We start from the raw sequence: 11,587 nt of genomic DNA, 5'->3' as shown, positions 1-11,587 counted from the left end.
CCTCGAATCAGGCACTGATTTAGACCCGGGACACCAGTTGTGTGCAATTAAATATCAGGAATGTTGGCAGTTGATGTTACTCTTCAATAACACAGATCCAAAGCAAATCAGGGGGAGAAAAAAAGGTTTATTCAAAGATAAAACCAAATCATAGATGTTGTGCTGAGAAGTAGATGTTCATTCTTCCTTATCCTCAGTGATTCTTTCCATAGAACAAAGAGGCAGGATATAGTTTTATATCCGAACCCTGTGGTTGACCAATTAGAATTCCTTGCAATAAAACTGTTTCAGGCTCAATGCCTAGACAAATTCCTCCCATGTCTCTGACCCATTGATCATTAATTCCCTATTACAGAAATACCACTATTTCCATTGATCATTAATTTCCTCTTGACCTTTAATCTTCTGCGTTGTGCATTTATCTTCAAAATATTCTTACACTCCCCCTAGACCATTTTTAAAATACATATACTTAAATATGTATTCCTAGAAAATAATAGGAAACATGAAAATATAGGCAGTATAAAAAACATTAGCAGTAAGCATAAAATCATTCACATTAAACACCTTGCTGTCACGCCCTGACCGTAGATTGCTTTGTATGTTTCTATTTTTTGTTTGGTCAGGGTGTGATGTGGGTGGACATTCTATGTTTGTACGTCTAGGTTTTGTATTTCTATGTTTTGGCCGTGTATGGTTCTCAATCCGGGACAGCTGTCTTTCGTTGTCTCCGATTGAGAACCATACTTAGGTAGCCTGTTTTCCCACTGTTAGTTGCGGGTGGTTATTTTCTGTTTAGTGTTGGTTGCACCTTGCAGAACTGTTTCGGCTATTCTTTTGTTGTTTTGTATTTGAGTGTTCAGTTCAGTATATTAAAAATGAATACGTACCTCGCTGCATTTTGGTCTGACGATTCCTCTTCTTCTTCCGATGAATGCTGTGACACTTGCATTTCAAATTAAACACAAAGGGTATATTTTACTTGCTGCTACAATAAGAAATACATTTCAAACAAAGTTATAAACAATAAGTATTAACAGGTGTCATGATGATGTCCCTTACGACTCCTACCACATCCTATTAGGGTGCACACATCCTCAAGTGTGCGTGCTCAGCCCCCTCCTGTACTCCCTGTTCATCCATGACTGCATGGCCAAGCACGCCTCCAACTCAATAATCAAGTTTGCAGACGACACAACAGTAGTAGGGTTGACTACCAACGATGACGAAACAGCCTACAGGGAGGAGGTGAGGGCTCTGGGAGTGTGGTGCCTGGAAGACAGCCTCTCACTCCACGTCAACAAAACAAAGCAGATGATTGTGGACTTCAGGAAACAGCCGAGGGAGCACCCCCCTATCTACATCGACAGGACCACAGTGGAGAAGGTGGAAAACGTCAAGTTCCTTGGCGTACACATCACTGACAAACTGAAATGGACCACCCACACAGACAGCGTGGTGAAGAAGGTGCAATAGAGCCTCTTCAACTTCAGGAGGCTAAAGAAATGTTGCTTGTCACCTTAAACCCTCACACATTTTTACAGATGCACAATTGAAAGCATCCTATTGGGCTGTATCATCACCTGGTATGGAAACTGCACCGCCCGCAACCGCAAGGCTCTCCTGACGGTGGTGCGGTCTGCCCAGCGCATTAACGAGGGCAAACTACCTGCCCTCCAGGACACCTACAGTACCCGATGTCACAGGAAGGCCAAAAAGATCATCAAGGACATCAACCACCCGAGCCATTGCGTGTTCACCCAGCTATCATCCAAAAGGTGAGGTCAGTACAGGTGCATCAAAGCTGGGACAGGGAGACTGAAAAACATCTTCTATCTCAAGGTCATCAGACTGTTAAACAGCCATCACTAGCACATTAGAGGCTGCTGACTATATGCATAGACTAGAAATCACTGGCCACTTTAAGGAATGGAACACTTGTCACTTAATAATGTTTACATATCTTGCATTACTCATCTTATATGTATATACTGTTTTTTCTATACTATTACACTGTATCTTAGTCCGTTCATATGTATAACTCATTCCTACTTAGATTTATGTGTATTGGGTATTTGTTGTGTAATTTGTTAGATATTACTGCACTGTTGGAGCTAGAAGCACACGCATTTTGCTACACCCGCAGTAACATCTGCTAATCACGTGTATGTGACCAATAAAATTGGATTTGATTTGATTTTGACTATGAGGAAACTCACAAAATAAATAATTGTCTGCAAGACAATAATATTCAATCGTCCTATGAAAGTAACATGTCTGTAACGGCTCTCTTCTATCTCCTCCTCTGACGAAGAGGTGGAACAAGGATCGGACCAAAATGCAGCGTGATGATGATTCATGATGTTTTAATGACGGAAAAACTATACATACAGAATCTACAAAAATAATTAAATTAAATAATGAAAACCGAAACAGCCCTATCTGGTGCAAACACAAAGACAGGAACAATCACCCACGAAACACTCACAGAATATGGCTGCCTAAATATGGCTCCCAATCAGAGACAACGATAATCACCTGACTCTGATTGAGAACCGCCTCAGGCAGCCATAGACTACGTCGACGCCCCACAAAACCCCAAGACAAAAAACACACCACAATAACCCATGTCACACCCTGGCCTGACCAAATAAATAAAGAAAACACAAAATACTAAGACCAAGGCGTGACAGAACCCCCCAACCATAGGGAGGGTCCGGGTGGGCGTCTGTCCATGGTGGCGGCTCCGGCTCGGGACGTGGACCCCACTCCATAAATGTCATAGTTCCTCCCCCTCGCGTCCTGGGATAATCCACCCTCGCCGCCGACCATGGCCTAATAGTCTTCACCCAGAACCCCACTGGACTGAGGGGCAGCTCGTGACTGAGTGGCAGCTCGGGACTGAGGGGCAGCTCGGGACTGAGGGGCAGCTCAGGACTGAGGGGAAGCTTGGGACTGAGGGGCAGCTCAGCACTGAGGGGAAGGCCAGCACTGAGGGAAAGCCCAGCACTGAGAGGAAGCTCAGCACTGAGAGGAAGCTCAGCACTGAGAGGAAGCTCAGGCAGGTAGTTGGCTCTGGCAGATCCTGGCTGGCTGGCGGATCTGGAAGAGTCTGGTTGAATGGCAGATCTGGAAGAGTCTGGTTGACTGGCAGATCTGGAAGAGTCTGGTTGACTGGCAGATCTGGAAGAGTCTGATTGACTGGCAGATCTGGAAGAGTCTGGTTGACTGGCAGATCTGGAAGAGTCTGGTTGACTGGCAGATCTGGAAGAGTCTGGCTGACTGGCAGATCTGGAAGAGTCTGGCTGACTGGCGGATCTAGCTGATCTGGCTGCTCCATGCAGACTGGCAGCTCTGGCTGCTCCATGCAGACTGGCAGCTCTGGCTGCTCCATTCAGACAGGCAGCTCTGGCTGCTCTATGCAGACTGGCAGCTCCATGCAGACTGGCAGCTCTGGCTGCTCCATGCAACCTGGCAGCTCTGGTTGCTCCATGCAGACTGGCAGCTCTGGCTGCTCCATGCAGACTGGCAGCTCTGGCTGCTCCATGCAGTCTGACAGCTCAGGCTGCTCCATGCAGACTGGCAGCTCAGGCTGCGCTGAACAGGCAGGAGACTCCGGCAGCGCTGGAGAGAAGGAAGGCTCTGGCTGCGCTAAACAGGCGGGAGACTCCGGCAGCGCAGGAGAGGAGAAAGGCTCCGACAGCGCTGAACAGGCGGGAGATCACCCACTGTCTTGGTTCTACGTCATTTCCCCCCTCGGGAGTTATTCCCCTCTTTTACTTGTCTGTCTGCTTCCCCTTCTGCATTAGAGAGTTGTATGCAATAGTTAAGCCTTGTGTCACTCACAAAGTGAACGTCTGCTTTCCTCAAACCTAACGTGCCTGTCACTATCACATTGTCCATTATAGTAACTGCCCAGCCTGCCTTCCTCACACCCTCCTTCACAATGCTTGAACCATCTGTGTACAAGATAAGCTCAGGGTTTTCCTACAGATGACTCTTAGTAAACCCATCAGAGAGCTGATCCAAAACCAACTCACAACAGTGGTGTTCAAGTAATGTGGTGTCTGGAGGAAGCATCAGAGTAGCTGGATTACATGGTGTGTCACGTTGTATGATGATGTTATACAACTTTTGAAGTTAATGTAATACCATTTTTAAGTGAGAGAACCACTCTGGAAAAGGGCAGGACAGCTCCTCCGGATGTGAACATGAAAAATATTTTAAATTCACTGTCTAGTGACATGAAGAACCATTTCAAAGTAGAGAAGTGTAGGCAAGAGATAATAAAGAAATATTCCGTCATTGTTGACAAAGATGGAACATGGAATCTAACTGATATGCAAAAAGCTTAGGGAAAAATACAGAAAATGTCTAACTCATTGACAAAAACGCGATGGTCTTTAACAGTGTTTGACGAAATCAGAAAAAGGGAAGATAAATGCTGTCTTGAGAACCGTGATAGAACATTAAATAGAAATACAGAGACTTTGAGGGCTCTTGGTGAACAGATAAAAACATTAAAAGAAGAAATTCAACAATTACAGGCAAGGGTCGTAAAAGCAGACTTGGTCCCAACCTGTGGACCTTTTGTTCCCTCAGGCTGAATTGCGCAAGGATGATAGGGTTTCAAACATCTGGTCTGCATTGCGTGGCTTTGAGTTAATATATTCTGACAGCGGTGACAAACAATGTCTTAGGCCAACCAGAACACAGGCTGTAAAAGGTAGTAAAGACAAACCTCCGGTGACAGTAATCACACATAAATCAGCATCTCCAAAACAGTTGGATAAATGGTCAAAAAGTTTGAAGCATCCACGAGACAGGGGTATGAAGATGTGGGACCCCGTATCTCTACTTGCACATCATCATCTGCACATCTATCACTCCAGTGTTAATGCTAAATTGTAGTTACTTCTCCACTATGGCCTATTTATTACCTTACCTCCCTAATCTTACTACATTTGCACACACTGTATATAGATTTTTTCTGTTGTGTTATTGACTGTTTGTTTATCAGATGTGTAACTCTGTGATGTTGTTTTTGTCGCACTGCTTTGCTTTATCTTGGCCAGGTCGCAGTTGTAAATGAGAAATTGTTCTCAACTGGCCTACCTGTGAAATAAAATGTTTTTTAAAATGTTGAAGCGTTACACGAAACTCTACAATCTGCATCCTTATGATGGGTTACAGGTATTAGCCTTTGTTTTGAACAACCATGAACATGGTGTTGTTGATGAAAAGATTTAAAGAGCTGTGGGTGGTGAAGAGCAAGATGTGGTCGATGGAGGGAGAGCCATACATGTTTTCCTTAAGGGTCTGACCAATGCAACCACCAATTGGGCAGACATAACCAATGTGTTCAAACACCGAAAGAACCGTTTGTTGAATTTGGAGGTTTAGAGCAGAGGTGGTTAGACACAGTGGGTTACCTGACATGGAAGATGAAGATACACTCAATTCCTCCAAAATGGGGCAATCACTCAATCTATACACAATGTTTTGCAAAAAAACGTTTGTTTCCACAACTACTGATTGGGAGAGACAAAACTACGGCAACATCATGGAAAGGCTGTCACGACTGGATAGAGACATCAGTCAACATAATAAACCAGCTGTTATCATAGTTGTGCAGGTTCCGAGTGAAACCAACAACATTATTCGTTCAGCAGAAGAGAAACCTGGTGTACAGTTGAAGTGGGAAGTTTACATATACCTTAGCCAAATATCAAATCAAATGTATTTGTCACATACACATGGTTAGCAGATGTTAATGCGAGTGTAGCGAATTGCTTGTGCTTCTAGTTCCGACAATGCAGTAATAACCAACGAGTAATCTAACTAACAATTCCAAAACTACTACCTTATAGACACAAGTGTAAAGGGATAAAGAATATGTACATAAAGATATATGAATGAGTGATGGTACAGAACGGCATAGGCAAGATGCAGTAGATGGTATCGAGTACAGTATATACATATGAGATGAGTATGTAAACAAAGTGGCATAGTTTAAAGTGGTTAGTGATACATGTATTACATAAAGATACAGTAGATGATATAGAGTACAGTATATACATATACATATGAGATGAGTCATGTAGGATATGTAAGCATTATATTAAGTAGCATTGTTTAAAGTGGCTACTGATATATTTTACATCAATTCCCATCAATTCCCATTATTAAAGTGGCTGGAGTTGAGTCAGTGTGTTGGCAGCAGCCACTCAATGTTAGTGGTGGCTGTTTAACAGTCTGATGGCCTTGAGATAGAAGCTGTTTTTCAGTCTCTCGGTCCCTGCTTTGATGCACCTGTACTGACCTCGCCTTCTGGATGACAGCGGGGTGACCAGGCAGCGACTCGGGTGGATGTTGTCCTTGATGATCTTTATGGCCTTCCTGTGACATCGGGTGGTGTGGGTGTCCTGGAGGGTAGGTAGTTTGCCCCCGGTGATGCGTTGTGCAGACCTCACTACCCTCTGGAGAGCCTTACGGTTGTGGGCGGAGCAGTTGCCGTACCAGGCGGTGATACAGCCTGACAGGATGCTCTCGATTGTGCATCTGTAAAAGGTTGTGAGTGCTTTCGGTGACAAGCCGAATTTCTTCAGACTCCTGAGGTTGAAGAGGTGGACCAATTCGGTTTGTCCGTGATGTGTACGCCGAGGAACTTAAAACTTACCACCTACTCCACTACTGTCCCGTCGATGTGGATAGGGGTGAGCTCCCTCTGCTGTTTCCTGAAGTCCACGATCATCTCCTTTGTTTTGTTGACGTTGAGTGTGAGGTTATTTAGACAACTGCAGGGATCTACAGTTCAGAACCATCCTATTTGGACGACGAAGAAAAAGGAGTGTGTAACTTTGGATATGGAACCAATGTATTTGTCATGTGTTGCCCCACCGTTAGCAAGGAAGCTATGGCCGCTACTAAAGTAGTAGATCTATGGGACATGGGTATAGTTGAAACGACACATTCTGCCAACATGTTGTTCATACTCTTTCGACAATGAATCGAGCTGCACAGGTCATAGCTGCTCGTTGCTCCGGTCCTCATAGGGTAAGTGTTGAATACCCCTTGTGTAGAGAGTCATTGTACCATTTAAACTGCAGTGAAATATCTTTTCCATAACCCAAAAATATTATTTACAGCTGTTTGAAGCTGGTGTACAAAACCAAAAGTAAAATAAGCAAATATTAATCTTATGAATGGGAAGCATAGAAATAGCATGCACAGAACAATGTCCGCAGTTTTCCAGTCAAATTGGGCCACTTCAAAAACTATGCCGCGGGTGAAAATGTATTGGTCGTGGGTTGGAGGTTTTTGGGCTATTTCAATGTTGGCCTATAACTTCAGTTTACTGTTGTTGTAGCCTTGTGTTATTATGCAATTATTAATGGACATGTTTAGTTAATTCAATTGGAAGTTATCAAAGCTCTATTGCAATTGCCGATCAGTTATTAGAACACGGTAGATTGTTGGTAACAGTAGTCAGATTAGGCTACAGGTTTAAAACAAATAAACACTGGCTGTTGTTGACAAGCATATTCAGTTACTACATATATTATTCATATTTAATTCAGTGATTGAAATGATGACCCCATCCTCAGTAGCCTATTCCAGCAGGCTATTGGGAAACACAAGCACTTCTTACCTCGAAATCACCAAGCTATTCATGTTGAAGAAATTAGTTTGAACTAAGCATAATTGGAACTAAGCATGCTGCTAAATTGTTCAGTTTACGTCTTGCCTACAGTAGGCATAGGCTACTGTAGACTGTCTGAAATTAGATGTAGGACTATCAGGGGCAATAGGCTACTGTAGACTGTCTGAAATTAGATGTAGGACTATCAGGGGCAATAGGCTACTGTAGACTATCTGCAATTAGATGTAGGACTATCAGGGGCAATAGGCTACTGTAGACTATCTGCAATTATATGTAGGACTATCAGGGGCAATAGGCTACTGTGGACTATCTGCAATTATATGTAGGACTATCAGGGGCAATAGGCTACTGTAGACTATCTGCAATTATATGTAGGACTATCAGGGGCAATAGGCTACTGTGGACTATCTGCAATTATATGTAGGACTATCAGGGGCAATAGGCTACTGTGGACTATCTGCAATTATATGTAGGACTATCAGGGGCAATAGGCTACTGTGGACTATCTGCAATTATATGTAGGACTATCAGGGGCAATAGGCTACTGTAGACTATCTGCAAGTATATGTAGGACTATCAGGGGCAATAGGCTACTGTGGACTATCTGCAATTATATGTAGGACTATCAGCAGCAATACCCCCCTAGCACTCCTGCAACTAATTTACCCTCTGCCCTGCTCTCCCCCTCTCAGTGTCCTATTGAGTCTCCACAGGAGCCAGAGAGAGGAGGGACCCAGAGCATTGAGCCCTGCCCTGTCTGTTGATGGATGAAGCCAGGTCCTCCCTAATCACAGATGGACAGACTCCACACATGCCCTGTCCCAGACATCACATAATGATGTGGCCATTGGTTGCGTGTGCTCATGTCTGTGTATAATATGAAACACATCACTGTTTTTCTATTCTGAATCCTTAATGCTCATATAGAATCCATAATGGTGTCCAGAGTGAGAGCAAATGCAACTGCTTACAGGACCACCTAGCAAGCAGGTCAAACAATGTGTTGATGACATGCCCCAGCACACGTACATATGTTCTGCGTCTGTTTGGAAGGCCGTAACATGAGCACGTCTAGCTACATGCTTTGCTAATCATTTGTGCACCATCTGGTCTCTGGTGACTGAACTAAAGTATGCTAGCCACTCAGTTAGTTTCTCACTTATCAATTGCTATGGTAACAATAATGATCAGAAATATGGTGACAACAATTGTGAGGAAAATTGAACTTTTCATAAATGTAAAAATGTATATGATAAGAATTATATGATCCAAAGGCATATAAAATGTATGTAGAGCCTTCTAGCCAAGAATCCCCACGAATCTTCGAGATTGAATATTTTATCATGTTACCCCTGCCAAGGCAAACATGAACGCTCACAAGCACGCACACACACACACACACACACACACACACACACACACACACACACACACACACACACACACACACACACACACACACACACACACACACACACACACACACACACACACACACACACACACACACACACACACACACACACACACACACACACACACACACACCAGTTGTCATTGAGGACAGGCCTACAGGAGAGCCCTGAGCATGTGTCCTTGGTTTGATCTACATGCCGGTCACTCTTAATGGGGATGGTAGCCGAATACCTCATCCCCCTTTCACCACCCTCCACTCCCCTGCCCAGTCGGCCCACCTCTGGACCCCCGCTGTTCTGTCAGAGTGCTCCGAGATGCCCCCCACTCTCCTGCTGGGAGCTGGGGGGTGTTGGCGGCTCATGTAGGGAGCAAATGGAGCGGTGTGAGAGGCAGGGGGAGGGGAGGCTAAGACGGTCTCTGTGGATGTCCCTCTCTCAGAGCTGAGTCGATGAGCTGCCCTCTCTCTCTCTCTCTCTCTCTCTTTCACGCTCTTGCTCTTGCTCTCTCTCTCTCTCTCTTTCACGCTCTTGCTCTCACTCTCTCTCTCTCTCTCTCTCTCTCTCTCTCTCTCTCTCTCTCTCTCTCTTTCACGCTCTCGCTCTCTCCATCTCCATCTCCATCTCTCCCTCATGGATGCCGGCAGAGTGGCCCTTGGGGCTTGTAAGTTTGTTTAAGCTGCATAATTCATGAAGGGCGACATAGTAGCCCTGCCGGCGTGACTGTCTTCGTACGCTGGGCCTGACACGAGCAGCCCGGACAGCTGAGGGGGTCCTCTGAGGACTGACATTACCTCAGCAACGACATGGTAAAGGGTGAGAGGTGTTGCCACGACGACACGACACCCAGGCCTTTACCTCCACCTATATATACATCGTCCTCTCTCTCACTACCAGTCTTTTCCTTCTCCCTCTTTCTGTTCAGTCTCACCTCTGTGTATAGAAGTGACAAGGGCATACAGTACACACATTAACCTCAGACCTTCTGCTAACCTTCTCCTCCTCTCCTTAATTCTCTCCCAGGTCATATCTTCTCTCACCTCACAACCCCCTGACCAACTTTCTCCCAGGTCATATCTTCCTTCACCTAACAACCCCTTGACCCCCTTTCTCCCAGGTCATATCTTCTCTCACCTCACAACCCCCTGACCCCCTTTCTCCCAGGTCATATCTTCCTTCACCAAACAACCCCCTGACCAACTTTCTCCCAGGTCATATCTTCTCTCACCTCACAACCCCCTGACCCCCTTTCTCCCAGGTCTTCTCTCACCTCACAACCCCCCGACCCCCTTTCTCCCAGGTCATATCTTCCTTCACCTCACAACCCCCTGACCCCCTTTCTCCCAGGTCATATCTTCCTTCACCTCACAACCCCTGACCCCCTTTCTCCCAGGTCATATCTTCCTTCACCTCACAACCCCCTGACTCCCTTTCTCCCAGGTCATATCTTCCTTCACCTAACAACCCCCTGACCCCCTTTCTCCCAGGTCATATCTTCCTTCACCTAACAACCCCCTGACCAACTTTCTCCCAGGTCATATCTTCCTTCACCTAACAACCCCTTGACCCCCTTTCTCCCAGGTCATATCTTCTCTCACCTCACAACCCCCTGACCCCCTTTCTCCCAGGTCATATCTTCCTTCACCAAACAACCCTCTGACCAACTTTCTCCCAGGTCATATCTTCCTTCACCTCACAACCCCTTGACCCCCTTTCTCCCAGGTCATATCTTCTCTCACCTAACAACCCCCTGACCCCCTTTCTCCCAGGTCATATCTTCCTTCACCTCACAACCCCCTGACCAACTTTCTCCCAGGTCATATCTTCCTTCACCAAACAACCCTGTGACCCCCTTTCTCCCAGGTCATATCTTCCTTCACCTCACAACCCCTTGACCCCCTTTCTCCCAGGTCAAATTCTTCTCTCACCTCACAACCTTCCAGACACCGATCTCCTGTGGGACATGTCTCACCAATCACCACCTGACCCCCCCAACCCCTTCCCCCTCTACCCAATAAATTGCTGTCTGCCCATCCAGATCCCCTCTGTCTTCAGTAACATCTCTATTCTCCTACCCTCTCATCCGTATCACCTCCTGACATGGCCTCACCCTCCCCTTTCCCTCTTTCCCTCTCCATCTCTTGTCCTCCTCTCTCCTCACTACCTGACCTGACCTCACTCAATTCAATTCAATTCTGGCTTTATTGGCATGGGAAACGTGTTAACATTGCCAAAGAAAGTGAACATTACACATACAGAAGTTTCAAAACAATAAAGACATTACAAATGTCATGTGTGTCTCTAATATGGTCATACATTGGACAGGAGGTTAAGAAGTGCAGCTCAGTTAAGAAGTGCAGCTCAGTTTCCACCTCATTTTGTGGGCAGTGTGCACATAGCCTGTCTTCTCTTGAGAGCCATGTCTGCCTACGGCGGCCTTTGTCAATGGCAAGGCTATGCTCACAGAGTCTGTACGTAGTCAAAGCTTTCCTTAAGTTTGGGTCAGTCACAG

Source organism: Oncorhynchus keta, chromosome 10 (assembly GCF_023373465.1).
Source record: "Oncorhynchus keta strain PuntledgeMale-10-30-2019 chromosome 10, Oket_V2, whole genome shotgun sequence".
Lineage (NCBI taxonomy): Eukaryota > Metazoa > Chordata > Actinopteri > Salmoniformes > Salmonidae > Oncorhynchus > Oncorhynchus keta.
The sequence above is the reverse complement of the archived record's forward strand: the minus strand, read 5'-3'. Positions refer to the sequence as shown.